Genomic DNA, 17335 nt, shown 5'->3' on the forward strand with positions numbered 1-17335 from the left:
GGCAGTGAAAAATGCATGGTGGTAACATGTTTTATTCTTGCAACTTTCCAAAATTATACAAGCAGTGATTAAAATGTATCTCTTGTTTTTTTCCGTTTGCCCCCCCCAAAAAAAAACTAAAATTGAACATAAGTGCAAGAAGCTGTGCAAGAGTCTGTTTATATATTTACACTTTTATGATGGAAATGTTCTTAACTGGGCAGTTTTTGTCATTATTGGTTCATGCATTTTGTTTCATTGATTACTGGAAAAATGTTCAAACAATACATTTTAAATGTGATTTATTGTGTGTGTGTGTGTGTGTGTGTGTGTGTGTGTGTGTGTGTGTGTGTGTGTGTGTGTGTAAGTAGACTTTTATGATGGAAATGTTCTGAATTGGGCAGTTTTGTCATTATTGGTTTATGCATTTTGTTTCATTGCCTACTGGAAAAATGTTCAAACTATAAATTAAAAAATGTGCTCTAACTCTAACTCAAGTCTAACAAGTGTGCTGTATTATACAAGGAATATAATTTAATAAAGTCAGGAAGGTGTATCAAAGAATGCATGTATGTTTCTTGTTTTAATTTGAAAACAGCCCAAAGGTAATCTTTATCCACCACTGGCCAGATGCATTTTCTTTGAATGTGGTGTGGGTTTCAATGCTGTTTCAATGAATGTGAGTTTCAAGGGCAGAGAAGTTTTAATGCCAAGTCTATTTTTATTGTGAGACAGTATTGCTTTGTTTAGCAGATACCTATTCGTGTTTGTGCATTGGGCTATAAAATGTAAAAATAAAATCCAAATAATCATTGTAGAAGTAAAGCAGTATGCACACATTACTGTTTATGGTAAATGGGATGAAATAGCCAGGTAATGGGACAATGGAATGGCTGCAAGGAGACTCTTGTACAATAGTTTGGTTGTCTGTTCTTCAGTTTGCATTTGAAAGTTGTTATCCCACAACTCCATTGGAGTGGGAATGGTTATGTAATTATGTATGCAAATTTTACATTTATCAGCGTACAGATTTGTACCTGATTTTCATGGGCTTTGTCCAGATTTTTGATGATTCCAGGTTGAGAGGTATGGAGCAGACAACCATCTCATACACCATTTGTAAACTTTTTTTGTTTGCTAGGACTAAGGTAATATTCTTGCAAAATAAATCATCAGGTGTAATCAAACACCAAACCTTCTTATTAGAGATATTCAGCCTATCAATTTTCAAATTAATTTTTGTGACTAATACCCAGTGTAATGAACTTCACTGTACCTATTTCTATTAACCTACAAAGTACTCTGTAGAAAAGTTGACCCCAGCAGGTTAATTTATGTAGCATCATAAACAAGCAACTGAAAAGAAAACATTAGTATTTTAAGAGTATAATGAACTCAACTTGCTTTATCTGAAAATATTAAACAGCCACTGATGAACTGCATATAGTATTACAGCAATGGATGATTAAACAAAATTACTAAGACCTTAAGATGATGCCAAAAAGAGCTAAAACAAAATTCTAACACCCTAAAGTGGCACACTAATAACCAATATTTAACAATAAAATGATTAAATATGCACATTATCTAAAAAAAATTTATAATGCTAACTCAAAGGGCTGCAGTCTGCAACAAGTCTAGCTTAAATAGAATAATGATTTAGGGGAAAAATGGAAAAATCACACCTCTCAGCAGAATTGTAGCTCGGTATTCTAGTACTCTCTGCAGTTTCCCTGTCTGGCACCTCTTCAGCTCTCAGCTGTGAACTAAAAAAAAATAAAGTACCTTGTTTGTTTCTCAAACTATAGCAAATTCCTGCTACAAATGTAAGCCCTGACTGCAAATGCAGTGTCAGTTATCCATTTCACCACAGTGTAGCTATACCTTTGCCTCTTAAGCAGATGCCTAACAGAAATGCATACATGAACATAACTCTAGCTTAAGTTTTCATAAAAGCATTTAGAAATAGAGAAATAAAATATTGGGAGAACTTGGGCATACTAAGTCCTGAAGGATATAATGAAAAAAGTGAATGCCTTTAACTATATTAAGAGTGTGGTTTCACCCACCTCCTTCTGTGTACATAACAGCAATGTCAATGTTAAATCCCAGGCTTGTCTGGCTACTTGCTACACAATGCATGGACTACTTATGGAAGAAACTAGGACAACAATATTTAAGTTTATCTGGACTATGCTTTAGGTGTGTCAATAGGCACAGTTGCCAAGAATGAAGAAAAAATCTGTTGATTTATAGCAGGTGCTCTGCATAGACAGTATCAGTGCCACACTTTTGCCAAGGCAAACTGACTTCCAGTACTGCCAAAGATTCAGCTGCTCATGTGTACTTCAATTTTCAAAATACTAAACCTGAACCATTGTAACCATTGTAGTTCTGTTCAAAGCACCCTAAAGTTCAAATCTTATGAGTGGATCCCTCAGATTCAATACTCAGTCTGCAAATAATCTGGGTATTCCTTTTCAAACACTCCAATACTCGTATTTGGATTTAGCAGTTCAATGTTATCTATAGTAGAATCCTTTCATGTCAAAATGAAGAACTGCACAAATGTACTCACTTTCAAGAAATCTTGCAAGGAATTCTCACTGAAAAGGCTGATTTGTGTTTGTTCGGATGCTGTTTTATTTGCAGCGCCATAAAGTTGTCACTGACTTATGGCAAACATATAGACAATTATCTACAGCATTCACAGCATCTACAGAGACTTCATGGCAGAAATATATGAATAGATTGGCAGGCCTTTCTCCTGACGCCTCTTCACCAGCAGTTACAGTCTGTTCCCAAACCCAGGTCACTAGAATCACAGACAGATGGCCTTTGCACCAATAGGCTGATGCAGGTGTAGTTCTATAATTCATATAGATTGCAGGCTTGAACTGTTTCCTGTCCTGAGCTAATCTTCAGTTTGGAGTGTGCTGATTTTGTCTTCAAATCATTTGTATTCTTACTTTATCTGTACTTATCCTGTATAAAATATCTTACAACAAATATTTTGTATGTCTAATCCAGTCATTGTGTCTTCTCTGAATTTCATAATTTTTATCTTATACGTATATGATATTTGTTTTGTCAATCTGTATTGCAGTTGTATTTCTTATTTAATAAGAGCATGACTGAAAAGGAACCTGCTAGTCAAATTTGCCTACCTGTATGACAAATGGAAAATTCCTTACTAAATTCCCACTAGAGGGATAGGAATGCTATTATATAACTTTTAACATATTGTAATTGCAAACTACTTAATGACCAGTTCTAAAACACAGGCTCTTGTGCAATCAACTATTTAACTCCCAGACATCCCACAATATCGTTCTGTAAAGTAGTAGCCACCGTAGACAAAAATCAAAGTAGGAATTTCTGTGATACCACCAACATCCCAATATTAGCATTAACACACCTAAGATGAAGTGTCCTGAAGTATTTGTTGCTTGCAGGAGCTGCACTAATAACAGACTATGTCAGCGATGCAATCTGCTCTGCGCTATTTGTAACAATACGTGCACAATGTAGACCTGTACCTTGCAAATCAACAGACTAATAACAGCTGCAAGACAACATTATAGCAGTTGGCGTACCATCCAGTGAGATAGCAGGCAGCCATAAAAATAAATGTTTTGCACAGAAGCTAAACAAAATCCACTCAAAAGGATTACCAAGTCAACATTTCTGGGAAGAAATGTTCCAAAAGTGCATACTTCATTAAACAACATTTAGTAAAATAAGAAACAGTATCCTTGCCTTACCTCTGGCAACATGAACTACCTATGAGTATAATTTGCAGCATCAAACTGAACCATTTTTTTTCTCCAAACTAAAAAAAGAAAAAAAGAAATAGGGATTGACATAGGGTTCCCACCCAGTCACTGCCATGGCAGAGAAAGGCACACACTAGATGCAGGTAAATGTGAATTCTGTTTGCTGAGTACTAGCACAGAGTACAGGCAAAAGCTGCACAAGAAATGTATAAAGTCATGCAGGACACTGCATGTTTAGCAAGTGTATAAAACGGGGCAGGTATTCTCATTCTGTAATACAAGAAGTATCAGCTACATCGCAGGCATACAGGCAGCCATAAAATTGTAAGTTACAACTGAGGAATCAGACCTGATAACTAATAGTCCTAAGTAGGACCTTCTAACACCTAAAGAATCATCTTCTAGTGCAAATCAGGCTTGCTGCAACCTTAGCAACTCCCCTTTAGATCAATCAGGTGGTTCAGCCAACACAACCATTAGCAGACTTGCTGCAACCTTAGCAACTCCCCTTTAGATCAATCAGGTGGTACATTTTCTTAAGAATTTGGAACCAAGTGCCCCGTTAGTGGACCATATGAGATACACAGTCTTTTATTAGATCTGATTCCAAGACATCCATGTATGAGTGAAACAGCAGGCTACACAGTTTTAAGAGCATATTCTTTATCCTAATACCTCAGGAAAGAGACCACAACCAATCTTGGCTTTTTATGTCTCCCATTGGACACTGATTGCAAGGAGGTATGTGATTTCTCTAAGGACTGGAATTCCAGTCACTTCAGATGAAGGCTAAATCAAGGGACAGTAAATGTTAATATGGTTGCAGATTCACTCCTTTCCAGTAGCCTAAAAATTCCTAAATTATTCTAGTGAGCTCCATTTTCTGTCTTGTCAATGCATTCAGTCACTAGCATATTTAATTTCAGGAGAAACTCAGCCTGAGGTTTTGCTTCTAACAACTACAGTCCACATCCCTCAAAGTAATTTTTTACAAGTACCACATGGTGCCTCAAGAAGGTGGAGGTTTAGGGCTGCATATTAGTTTTCAGGGGAAATATGAAGTGTACAAATAATGAACTTTAGTTCATAAATGCACATGAGCATTTTCATACATAAAAATTCTAAGACAATGGTTTCCAGAGAAACCACACCCTGGATAATTGTAGCAATTTGAGTGGTAAGGTTGATCGATTCATTTCCTAAACCCAAGACTGTCACAGTTTGCAGAAAAGACTGAATCTATTTCTTCATCTGTTTCTGTGGCATAATATTTGATGTTTTCCTTTGCAATTGCATTTTAGTCAGTGGTCTGAAACCAGCAACAGTAGCTTAACAATAACATTTAATATTTTAATGCAGGGAGGTGCAGAGATTCTATAAACAGCTTCTAATCTGACAGGCGAATGCCTATAAATCACTTTGAGCATACCAGCCATACCAAAACGTGATATGTTCCATGTATTAAGCAAAAGGTATTGCAACTAATGACAACTTCTTCATGAAAAGACAAGACCTGCCACAAACATATAATATTTCATCAGCTGTTAACAATATTATTGAATGAAAATATGCAGAAAAAACAAGAGTTCAGAGCAAAAACATAATACAACTTTGGCCTTGTAAGACACTGAGCTGGTTGTACAGATGACTGTGAGAGTGAGTAGACAGGGGGAGTAATTAATCAGGAGTCAACAGGGTATAGTGACTCACCAGGCAGTAGAGTAACCATTTTACACTGAAAACTGTTGCACGCCCTTGTATTCATGCAACTTCCCATTTACAAGCACGCCATTTCTTCTTACTAACCTCAAGCGATATACTATTAAAATGCAGTTTTCACCATTGCCTAGTCAGCATTTCATCAGCTGTCATTCTTAAATCCTCAAAACAGTTGAGGCTGTTTATTTCAATTTGCATTTTGCATGTGGGGCACTCTCTTTATTTACTTGCTATATTTGATTTACTGGGAAACAAAGGTTGAGCTCCCCATGAGTTCATGAGTTATTGTGCTTTGTATGGGCATGCTGTGATATCGTGTTGACATGTCTCTGATGGAACTGATGGCTGACTCACAAGCATTCTACACATCTCACTGGGTTAATGAAATAACATATTTCCCCATACAATGTGGCAAATAGTTATTTTCCTTCCTGATATCTATACTGTACCTGGGATTTGGCACTGCAAAGACTTTCTGTAACTCAATCAGCAGCTTACAGGTCTGGAATTTTCACAGTAGATACTACTTTTATGTTGCTATGAAAACTATTTAAATAGTCCACTGTCCTCATAAACTGTCTGTGATAATTATATTTAATGTCCACAATAGCCTGTATTTTGATATGTGTTACTTATTAAAACAGTCTTTACAGCTTTACACTAGACCCATGATGAAAGATCAATATATGTAAAAAAACTTCCAGGTATCACAGCTATATGATCATTCAAACTTTGTTTAAATTTGTAATCCATAACATTTTGAATTATACAGATGAATATGAAGCTGCACAAAGGGTATGAGTTCATACTCCACAAAACACTCAGTTCAGCATGAACCTGCATTTATTTTGTAAAGAACTGATTGATGTGTTTGGCAAGAAGAAGTGGAAATGGAAAAACAGCAAAAGTGTGACACTGAGTAATGTCACATAGGGTGACACTGAGTAATGCCATATAGGGTTACATGAATGGTTGAGCATCTTATGGACAATATGTGAAGTTGCTGGAATTAGATATGGCTAAATGCCACGGAGGAATAACGTGGCAATGTAGCAGTTCTTGTCCCTACCTATGAGGCATACATACTTTGAAAGTAATCTGTAATTAGGATCGTGTAGAGAAGCCCTACACAGAAATGTATTTAATTATTGACTGACTTGGCAAGTGGGCTAAACATCATATGCCCTTTGCAGCTATGACTCAGGAATGTAAACATAGAAAATACAGTAAAACATAATGTAGATCAATGTGTGTGTATAGACCTTTAAGAAGCTATCCAAGGGCTTGCACAAATGTCTAAATACTGAGCACGTGCAAGCTAGACTGCCATTTTGTAGTAAGCTATTGAGATGTAAGCTTGCATGTAGGTAAGGTCTGTCTGTTAACTAGTTTGTTCATATTTTATGATGCTGCTCTCCATCCTGATGTGTTTTTATGTACTAAAGCATCTTAATGAAACCTCCCACCTGCTTGTCTTATATGTTAGAGAAGGACGAACAACATGGTGCCAGAAGTGGCATGTCTAAAGGACATGGAATTAGAAACGGCATATCCAAGGGGCATGAAGTCAATGGTGGCTTGGCTAAAATGACTTAAGGTGCTTGCAAGGAGCTGGTGGCATATACAGGAGTGAATCATCCCTAAAATGTGCAAACATTTCAAAAACAGGTCAGAAACAAATTTCAGGTATTAAAACTTGCTCAGCACTATTTATTTTGCATAATATGAAACGAGGCATACATAATGTTTTAAATAATGTTCGCATAAGCCGATATGTACGATATTGATAAAAATATTCGAATTACTACAGAAAATGTTTGAAATAAAGTCCAAATTGCATAAAACAAATAAAATAAGGGGAAACAACTACATTTTCACAAAGCATGTATTTTTCGTATTAAGCAAAGATATCCAAGTTATCAGAAGTGTATAAATTGTTCGCATGTTTGTGCAGTGTTACAGTAAAGCTATTTCTCAAAGTACAGCCATTGCAGTGCATATTTCGCAAAGTACAATATTTTGGAGAGTTTATTGTGAATTTAAATGTTATTACAAGCTCAAGGAACAGTTTGTTTGTACATAATTACAAGGACCATATTTTCAGCTTGTTTGTGTATACGTTGTGGGCATGACAGATGGATTTCGAAAACCCAGTGCACTTGTGTTTAACAGTAATATTGCTGAGAACTGGAGAGTGTTTGAACAAAAGTATATTTTCATACAGGCTGCATTTTCAGATAAAGATGACCATTCAAAGGCATTTATTCTTCTTAATTTAGCTGGGTCAGAAGCTATTGAAAGGAAACGTTCATTTGTGTATGCACCTGCTATCTATACTAGAGAGGGGGAAAAATGTCATATTGTTGTACAGGCTGATTCAAAGGAGGAACTGGAGTGCTTAAAATGTAGAGAAATGTGTAACCCGCAGACAAATGTTACAATGGAAAGGCACTTATTTTACACAAGGGATCAAAAGCCCAATTGCAGCATATATAACTGACCTGAGAAATAAAGCTAAAATGTGCAGATTTGGTGATTTAAGGGATGAGTTGATAAAGGACAGACTGGTGTGTGGTATAAAATATATTAGCTGTGAGAAAGATTTTACTTTGTGGCAGTGATTTAACTTTGAATAAGGCCATAGAAATTTGTCAGCTATATAAGCTCACAGAAAAGCACACAAATATGCTTACAAATAAGAACAGCACTAGAAAGCACAGTGACAAAGCTCATTTTGATAGTATGCAGCACATTGTTAAAAGAAACTGGCCTAAGCACATGGCAGCAACTGTAACCCCTGCAGCACTCACTGGTAAACCCTAGAACTTTCTAGAACATTTCAGAGTTTGCACAGTCTCAGTGAAGCATAAGAGTGAATCAGCAAACCCAAAGCATGAGCTCCAACCTAGTTTCATTACCAACTGTCGTAATTGTGGTGGAAGCCATGAATCTAAAAGGGAAAAATGTTTAGCCTTTGGTCAACAATGCCACAAATGCAATGAATGGAATCATTTCCAAAGATTTTCTAAATCAAAAGGCCCACATTCTTTCATTAAAAGGGAGCATTTTAAGAAACGAGCTGCAACCCTATTCTTTATGTAGATGGTATGTCAGTGCTTCATGAAACAGTTAATGCAGTAGATTTAAGGGCAAATAATGAAGTATTTTGCACTGTTTGGATAAATGGCAAACCCATAGAGCTCAAAGTTGACACAGGTTCCAAGTGAAATGTTATGTCAGCAGAACCATTTGCGAGAGTGTATCATGGTGAAAGGCTTGATTTGGCAAGGTGTGCAAAGCTTGTTGCTTATGGAGGTGAAGAAATTCAAACCAAAGGCTCAGTAGTGCTTTCATGCTACTCTGTGGTCAAGAGATACATCCAGTCATTATTAGGGCTCAGAGACAGTTTGAAAATGGGACTGCTTTCATTTAATAAGGAAGACCATCATGTTAGCTTAAAAGACCACTACTCTACTTTTGCCCAGTACATTTTTTCTACCTATGCTGATCTTTTTAAAGACAAATTAGGCAAACTTCCAGTTGTGTACTCCATGAAGTTAGACCCAGAAGTCAGTCCAGCTATCAGGCCAGCAAGTAAAGTTCCAAAAGCCATGCAGGACAGAGTTAAAGCCGAGTTAGATGAAATGGTGCGACAAGGTGAAATTTGTCAACAGAACACAATGCCAACTGAATGGGAATCTGTCATGTTGGTAGCTCATAAGAAAATCTCAGATGACATCAGAATATATATTGACCCATGAGATTTTAACAAAGCATTAAAAAGACTCCATAATCCAATGTGAGCAGTCAAAGAAGTCACAGCCCTGATGCCAAATGCCACTGTTGTTTCTGTCTTAGATGCAAAGAGTTCATTTTGGCAAATTTAGCTTGACAAAAAAAATCATCATTTCTGACTACATTCAGTATTAGCAGGTACAGATTTTTGAGAATGCCATTTGGGATAAATTCTGCAAGTGAATTCTTTCAATGAGCAATAGAGCAAATTTTTATGGTTATCCTTGTGCTATTACAGTAGATGATATACTAGTAGGAGGTTGTGATGAAGCAGAACATGACAGAAACCACAGAAAAGTTCTGGAAAAGGCACATCAAGTGAAACTTAAGCTCAATCCACACAAATGCAGGTTCGGGCTACAATAAGTCAATTATGTTGGTCATTTATTTACCAGTATAGGCTTATGACTAGACCCTTCAAAACAATCAGCCATTCTCGAGATGCCAGCACCAGACAATGTTCAAGCCTTGCAACATTTTCTTGGCAGGGTCAACTATCTAGGCAAGCTCGTTCCAGACTTGAGCCAACTTTCAGCACCACTCAGAGAGCTGACATGTACAGATGTAGCCTGGTTCTGGTTAGAGCAACACCAAAGCGCATTTGAAGTTCTGAAACAGAGAATTGCTAGTCTACCAACTCTCAGATATTATGATGTTCACAATCCAGTTACACTTTCCTGTGATGCTTTGAAATTTGGTCTTGGTGCAGTCATTCTGCAAGAGGATCAACTTGTTGCCTATGCATCGAGAACTCTTACCCAAACTCAGATGCAGTATGCCTAAATCGAGAATGAGCTTTTGGCAATTGTTTTTGCATGTTCGATGTTCGAAGTTCCATGATTATGTTTATGGTAGACCTATCCATATTGAAACAGACCGCCAATCTTTAGTCACTATCTTGAGAAAATCTATGCTTTCAGCTCCAGCCCAACTGCAGTTTATGATGCTGAGATTGCAAAAGCATAATTTCAATCTTGTCTACAGGAAAGGCAAAATTCTTTATCTTGCTGATTTGTTATCCAGATTGCCCAGAAACACCACAGAACAGCATGAGAATGAGACCCTTGATTTTGAAGTCATGAAAGTGAGAATTTTTTTTTTCCACACGTCTTGATGAGTTGAGAGATTGCACAGCCACAGATCCAGTTTTATAGAGGCTCATCCACTTTATCAATCAAGGTTGGCTGTCAAAGGAATGTAGTTTACCTCAAAAAGTGCAACCTTATTTTCCATACAGAGATGAGATTTTGTCTGACAAAGGTATCATTATGAAAGGTCCAAAAGTAATTGTTCCAAATACCTTGCAACCAGAGTACATTGCTATCTTGCATCGTGGTCACTCAGGAGCCGATTCTACCAAAAGAAGGGCGAGAGAACTGGTATTTTGGCCTTCTGTGTCACAAGACAGTGAGAGAGCACATTCATCTTATTCAGTATGTAATAGTACTAAACCACATCAACAGAAGGAACCACTTCAGCTTAACCAGATTCCGAAAGTACCTTGGTCGACAGTAGCTAATGATATTTTCGAGTGGAATGGTCAACATTATTTAGTGTTAGCAGACTCTTACTCCAATTGGTTCGAGATTGACCTACTTCCCAGTCTAGCATCTAGTACTGTCATTACTAAGATGAAACATCATTTTGTAGTGCATGGTGGCCCGCACAAAGTTATTTCTGACAACAGCACACAGTTTACAAGCCAACAGTTCAAAAGATTTGCTGACGAATGGGACTTTAGTCATGTCACGAGTAGCTCTGAGTACCCGCAGTCAAATGGTTTGGCAGAATGTACAGTTCAAAGTGCAAAACAATTTCTTGAGAAGTCAAAACAAGATAACAATGATGTTTTCCTGAATCTCAGAAATTTTCCTTGTGATAAATATCTTGATTCACCTACTCAGAGACTTATGTTAAGACAAACCAGAACCACATTACCAATCAGTAGTCAATTGTTGGTTTCATGTGTCAAGAACAACAAATTAGTGAAAGCCAATCTGTTGAAGAAGCGCCTAACCAAGAAGTCCTATAATGATAAAACAAGCAAAACGCTCAATCTATTACAAGAAGGAGAAGAGGTAAGGATGCAAACATCTAAAAGTTATGATCAGATTGGTGTCATGAAGAATATTAGTCCAGAGCCAATAACATACATTGTGGAATCACAGGGAGCAGTTTTTAGGCAGAATTGGAAGCATTTGAGACCAGTGTCCGAGCCTATACCACAGCACATAGCCTGTGAGAAAGACTCCCTATCTCAGAGTGAGTTGTAAGGTGTTCCAATTCCTGAGGAAGCTCCAGAGGACATTCCCATTCCTTTGATAAATCCAGAAGTTCCTGATACCAGTTGTAACCACAGCCTGTTCCTATTGCTAAATTTGGTCAAGATAGTTATGTTATGAGATATGGTCATATATCTAAACCCTGTAGCAGCTATGAAGCAACTTAGACATGAACATTGTGTTTTATTTCTAATGTATATAGTAATGCATGTCTGACTCTGATATCGTTTTTACAAAGGGCAATCTTTTTAAGAGGGAGGATGTACGTCACTGTGTTTGTATATACCTTTAAGAAGCTATCCAAGGACTTGCACAAGTGTATAAATATTGAGCACATGCAAGCTATACTGCCATTTTGTAGTAAGCCTCAAACATCTACCCTACACAGATAGGCTAAAAGCCCTGTCCCTCTACTCAGTCTCATACAGACTCCTCAGAGGTAACCTCTGTCTGGCATACAAAGCAATCTCAGACCCCACCTTGATGGGACTGCTGCATATCTGCAAGTCAAGTTCCACTCAAGTAACCGGCATGCGCGACCTTGGGTCTATATTATAATGGCAATAGCCCGTTTCAGCAAAAATGTAAACGTTGACACATATTCAGCGAACCACAAATACACCAAACTCCCTAAACCGCGAAATTCAAAATTTCGAACCAGCATTGTTGGTGAATCCCACCGCTCGGTACATACTACCCACCCAAACAAAATAAATAAACCACATACATGCACTAACCGAAACCCTACTTCTAACCCTACACTAAACCTTACATACATTACCATCTATGCACTTACCTTAACCCGCACCCTAACTATCGCACACTTACCTTATGGAGCTATACCGCAGAAGGGCCAACTATGCCAATTCGAGATTTTGAATTTTGTGGCTTAGGGCATTCGGTGTATTCGCAGTTCGCACAAAATGTGTTGACGTTTACATATTTGCTGAAACGTGCTTTCGCAGTTATGATATAGACCCGCAACCTCAACCTGGTCTGTGACATCAATAGGACTTGTTGGTGGGACAAATTTGTGTCCCAGAAACTCCTCGTCTATGGAATAGACTTTTTCTCCATGTCAAGCAGAGTACCTCATTAACCCTTTTTAAGTGCAACCTGGATAACGGGATGGGGAACAGAAAATACAGCACTGGGATTCCACCTGTGCCCCTAATGGACAGGGGCATCGGGTGCTGACTTGTTGGAACAGGGGCTAAATTCTTGGCTAGGCCTGTAAGGGCCTCACGGCCAATAGCTTAGTAAGTTCCTATGATTCTATGATCCTATGAGATGTAAGCATGTATGTATGTAAGGTCTGTCTGTTAACTAGTTCGTTTGGACTTTATGATGCTGATGTCCATCCTGATATGCTTCTATGTATTAAAGGGTCTACTTCATATGACTGAAATTTAATTTGACTGAATTTCATTTGACTGTGACCATAATACCGAATTTTCGAAATACTGGAAGTTCATTTGACTGAATCTCATTATACTGAATTGTAAGCCATAGACATGATGTGGGTTTCCCTTCTCCTGTGACTTGCTTGTGATAAAAAGAATTACTGTAACTTATAGTGCTGATTGTCAGAATACCGATAGTCTTGTAGAACGTAGTGTTGTAGTGTTTCTAAATGTGGATATGTCTGTTGACATTTTTATGGGAAATATCTCAAGTAATGTGGAGGATGCTTTGTGCATTCCCAGCAGTAGGGGCAGTGTGTAGACTACTGTAAAGTAAGTAAAAGGTAGTGCAATCCTGGAGTTAGTATATATAGTTACGGGGGCATAGCCTCCCCACATTAGGGGTGTAGGGGGCATAGCCCCCACACCTAATTTGGTTTTATATCATCCGGTTTCTGTTAAGAGGGTACGTAAGTAATTTTTAAGTTCTGGAAAGAGTTAGTCATTGGTTTTGTAAGTGTGCATGTATATGGTTTACAAGTTAGTATTTTGAACTTTAGCATTGTAAGGTGTCAGTATTATGAGTGCCAGTCAAGTGACTTTTCTGTATTTTGAAAATTAGGTATTTTGGTCTCGGCCAAATGAAAGTCAGTCAAATGAAATTTCAGTCATGTGAAGTAGAACCGTATTAAAGCATCTAAACAAAACCCCCCACCTGCTTGTCTTATGTGTTAGAGAAGGAAGAGTGACACATAACATGTTGTAAATATTGTAAATAAATTCTTTTTTTCATTTGTTTGACATTTGTACTGTTATATTTAAATAGTATAAGGTATTTAAAAGTTTAATACTCCCTGTTATCTTTTATTAATAAAAGCACTAAATTATTTTGAGTAAAAAAAAACATAACATGGTATAAACAGTTATGTAAAAAATAAAATATATACTAAGGTTTTTGAGAAGTATTAGACCAATAATAGAATGCAAAGAAAACTTACAAGAAACAAATCCAAAAGTAAATGACAGACACTAAGGCAGTATGTACTTAGGTCAGATTCAAGTTCCTTAGCTGCATTGCTGCGTTGAATTAGACTAGAGAGTTTGAAGACTGAATAAAGGAAGTAGGTGACTGAAGCTGAAGATCAAAAAAGGAACAATTTATACCAAATATGTAGAACATGGACCCATAACAGATTGTTAAGATTATATATATAAAGCTGAATTCGATGAAGATTTATTACTGAAATACTAGCAACCGAGCAAATTAACCAAAAAATGACAGTTTGAAAATTTAATAATAATAATAATAATAATAACACCCATTTGCTACCCAGGTGGGCCCACTGGATACCCACTCCCTTTTCAGTGGTAACCACTTGCTCACGGTCACACAACAGACAAAACAGTTAAAGGAACTGAACCTTCATCAGCAGATAAGTAAGATACATTGGCATGATAAGTTCACATCCCAAGGTATCCTTCATCTCTGGAACAAACATACATGTCAAGCAGACTAGGACCCTTCCCACCTTCACAGCATATCTAGAAAATTGGATGGGGAGCCTCACATTCTCTCCTGATCTATCTTGTGTTGTCCTTCTTGAAGCAAGAGGGAAATTTTGAATAGCGTTTTTTGGCTAGACTAAAACTAGTCTGCAGACTAAATGCCTAGTACTTACCTATGAGCCTATGAAGCTATAGTCCTACTTCATAACTGTTCATATTGCCTCTCTACCCCATTTGTATCCATCTGAGGCCCCTGCCTTTATGTCTTTCATAGCCATCACTGTCTATTTGATGGCCTGTCATGATTTTTGCATGTAGTTACCAAATCAGGCTTGCTGCAACCTTAGCAACTCCCCTTTAGATCAATCAGGTGGTTCAGCCAACACAACCATTAGCAGACTTGCTGCAACCTTAGCAACTCCCCTTTAGATCAATCAGGTGGTACATTTTCTTAAGAATTTGGAACCAAGTGCCCCGTTAGTGGACCATATGAGATACACAGTCTTTTATTAGATCTGATTCCAAGACATCCATGTATGAGTGAAACAGCAGTCTACACAGTTTTAAGAGCATATTCTTTATCCTAATACCTCAGGAAAGAGACCACAACCAATCTTGGCTTTTTATGTCTCCCATTGGACACTGATTGCAAGGAGGTATGTGATTTCTCTAAGGACTGGAATTCCAGTCACTTCAGATGAAGGCTAAATCAAGGGACAGTAAATGTTAATATGGTTGCAGATTCACTCCTTTCCAGTAGCCTAAAAATTCCTAAATTATTCTAGTGAGCTCCATTTTCTGTCTTGTCAATGCATTCAGTCACTAGCATGTTTAATTTCAGGAGAAACTCAGCCTGAGGTTTTGCTTCTAACAACTACAGTCCACATCCCTCAAAGTAATTTTTTACAAGTACCACATGGTGCCTCAAGAAGGTGGAGGTTTAGGGCTGCATATTAGTTTTCAGGGGAAATATGAAGTGTACAAATAATGAACTTTAGTTCATAAATGCACATGAGCATTTTCATACATAAAAAATTCTAAGACAATGGTTTCCAGAGAAACCACACCCTGGATAATTGTAGCAATTTGAGTGGTAAGGTTGATCGATTCATTTCCTAAACCCAAGACTGTCACAGTTTGCAGAAAAGACTGAATCTATTTCTTCATCTGTTTCTGTGGCATAATATTTGATGTTTTCCTTTGCAATTGCATTTTAGTCAGTGGTCTGAAACCAGCAACAGTAGCTTAACAATAACATTTAATATTTTAATGCAGGGAGGTGCAGAGATTCTATAAACAGCTTCTAATCTGACAGGTGAATGCCTATAAATCACTTTGAGCATACCAGCCATACCAAAACGTGATATGTTCCATGTATTTATTTATTTTATTTATTTTATTTATTTTACATTTGTTAACCGGGCTGGTCCAGCTGGATACATGTCCATTTTCAGTGGAGGCCCGAGGAGAAAAGCTCCACTATCTACTACATGATAATTAACAGTAAATTGTCAAATACATACACATATTCACACATGACTGACAGTATGATACAGAATATTTAGGAATAGGCAAGGAAAAGCTCTACTATCTACTACATGATAATTAACAGTAAATTGTCAAATACAAACACATATTCACCCATAACTGATAGTCTGTTACAGAATATTTAGGAATAGGCATGGAGAAAAAGTACACAGTGTAATGGATATACAAGCAAACACAGAACTTAGGACATTTGTATAAGATAGAAAGAGGAAGGTAAAAGGGATAGTGTTGTAGATAGAGTAACAGAATGGATAGAGTAATATAGTAGAAGTTGGTTATTAAAAGAGGCAATGTCAAGTCGATTAGGGAAAAGGTACAAGATAAAGAGGGCATGTCTTAGTAGTACAGGTATTGTTAAAAGAATAAAATAGGAAAAAAGAAAGATATGTGTATAGGAGATGGGAGCCATGATAATCAGCTGGGGTAGTCACAAGAGCAAAGCCAGTGGTTGGTTAGGTAGTGTTTTAGTTTAGTTTTAAATATAGAGATGGAGGTTTGGGATGTTAGGTTGGGAGGAAGTAGGTTCCATTTTTTACCAATTGAGTTGGAGAACATAGATTCTCCTGCAGAATTTCTTGATTGAGAGGTTTGAATTAGAATTTTGCTCAAGAGCCAAGGTTTTTTAGGTTGTTATAGGGCTGGATAAGGGTGGAGAGCATAGGAGTGTTGCCAGGGTGGTGCAGGGCTTTCTGGGCTATAGAGAGCTGGTAGTATAGAATAAGGTGAGGTAGCTCTAGCCATCCAAGATGGCGGAGGTTTTGCAGTGGTGTGTTTTATATGGGGAGGATGTGGCAAATCTGGCAATGTTATTATAGGCTGATGTAAGTTTATTGATGTTATATTTAGTTAGGTTTGTGTAAATAGGGAAGCATAAAGTAGCGTAGAGATGAGATGCGTTCTGGCTATGGTAGTTCTTGCCTCAGAAGTAAGGAAGGATTTGATTCTATACAGTGAACCTAGTTTTCTATTAGTTGTTTTATGGTTGACTTGATATGTGAGTCAAATGTGAGTTGGTTGTCAATAGTTATGCCAAGGAGTTTGGTCGTTTCATCTGGGGAGATAATGGTACCATTGTTTGATGTAAGAGAAAAGTTAATAGGGGGGGATTGGTGTGTAGGTTTGAAGAGAAGCAGTTTAGTTTTCTTAGGGTTTAGAAGTAAACAATGATTAGAGAACCATTGTTCTATGGTCGAAAAGTTTTTTGGGTAAGGAGGTGTAAGTCATCTTGGTTGGAGGCAGAACAAATGATGGTAGTATCATCAGCGTATTGAATGCAAGTAGATAGGGGGGTGACATGGTGTAGGTCATTGATAAAGATGGAAAATAG

The sequence above is a fragment of the Protopterus annectens genome, chromosome 9.part0 (assembly GCF_019279795.1).
Source record: "Protopterus annectens isolate FY-2018-M chromosome 9.part0, PAN1.0, whole genome shotgun sequence".
Lineage (NCBI taxonomy): Eukaryota > Metazoa > Chordata > Ceratodontiformes > Protopteridae > Protopterus > Protopterus annectens.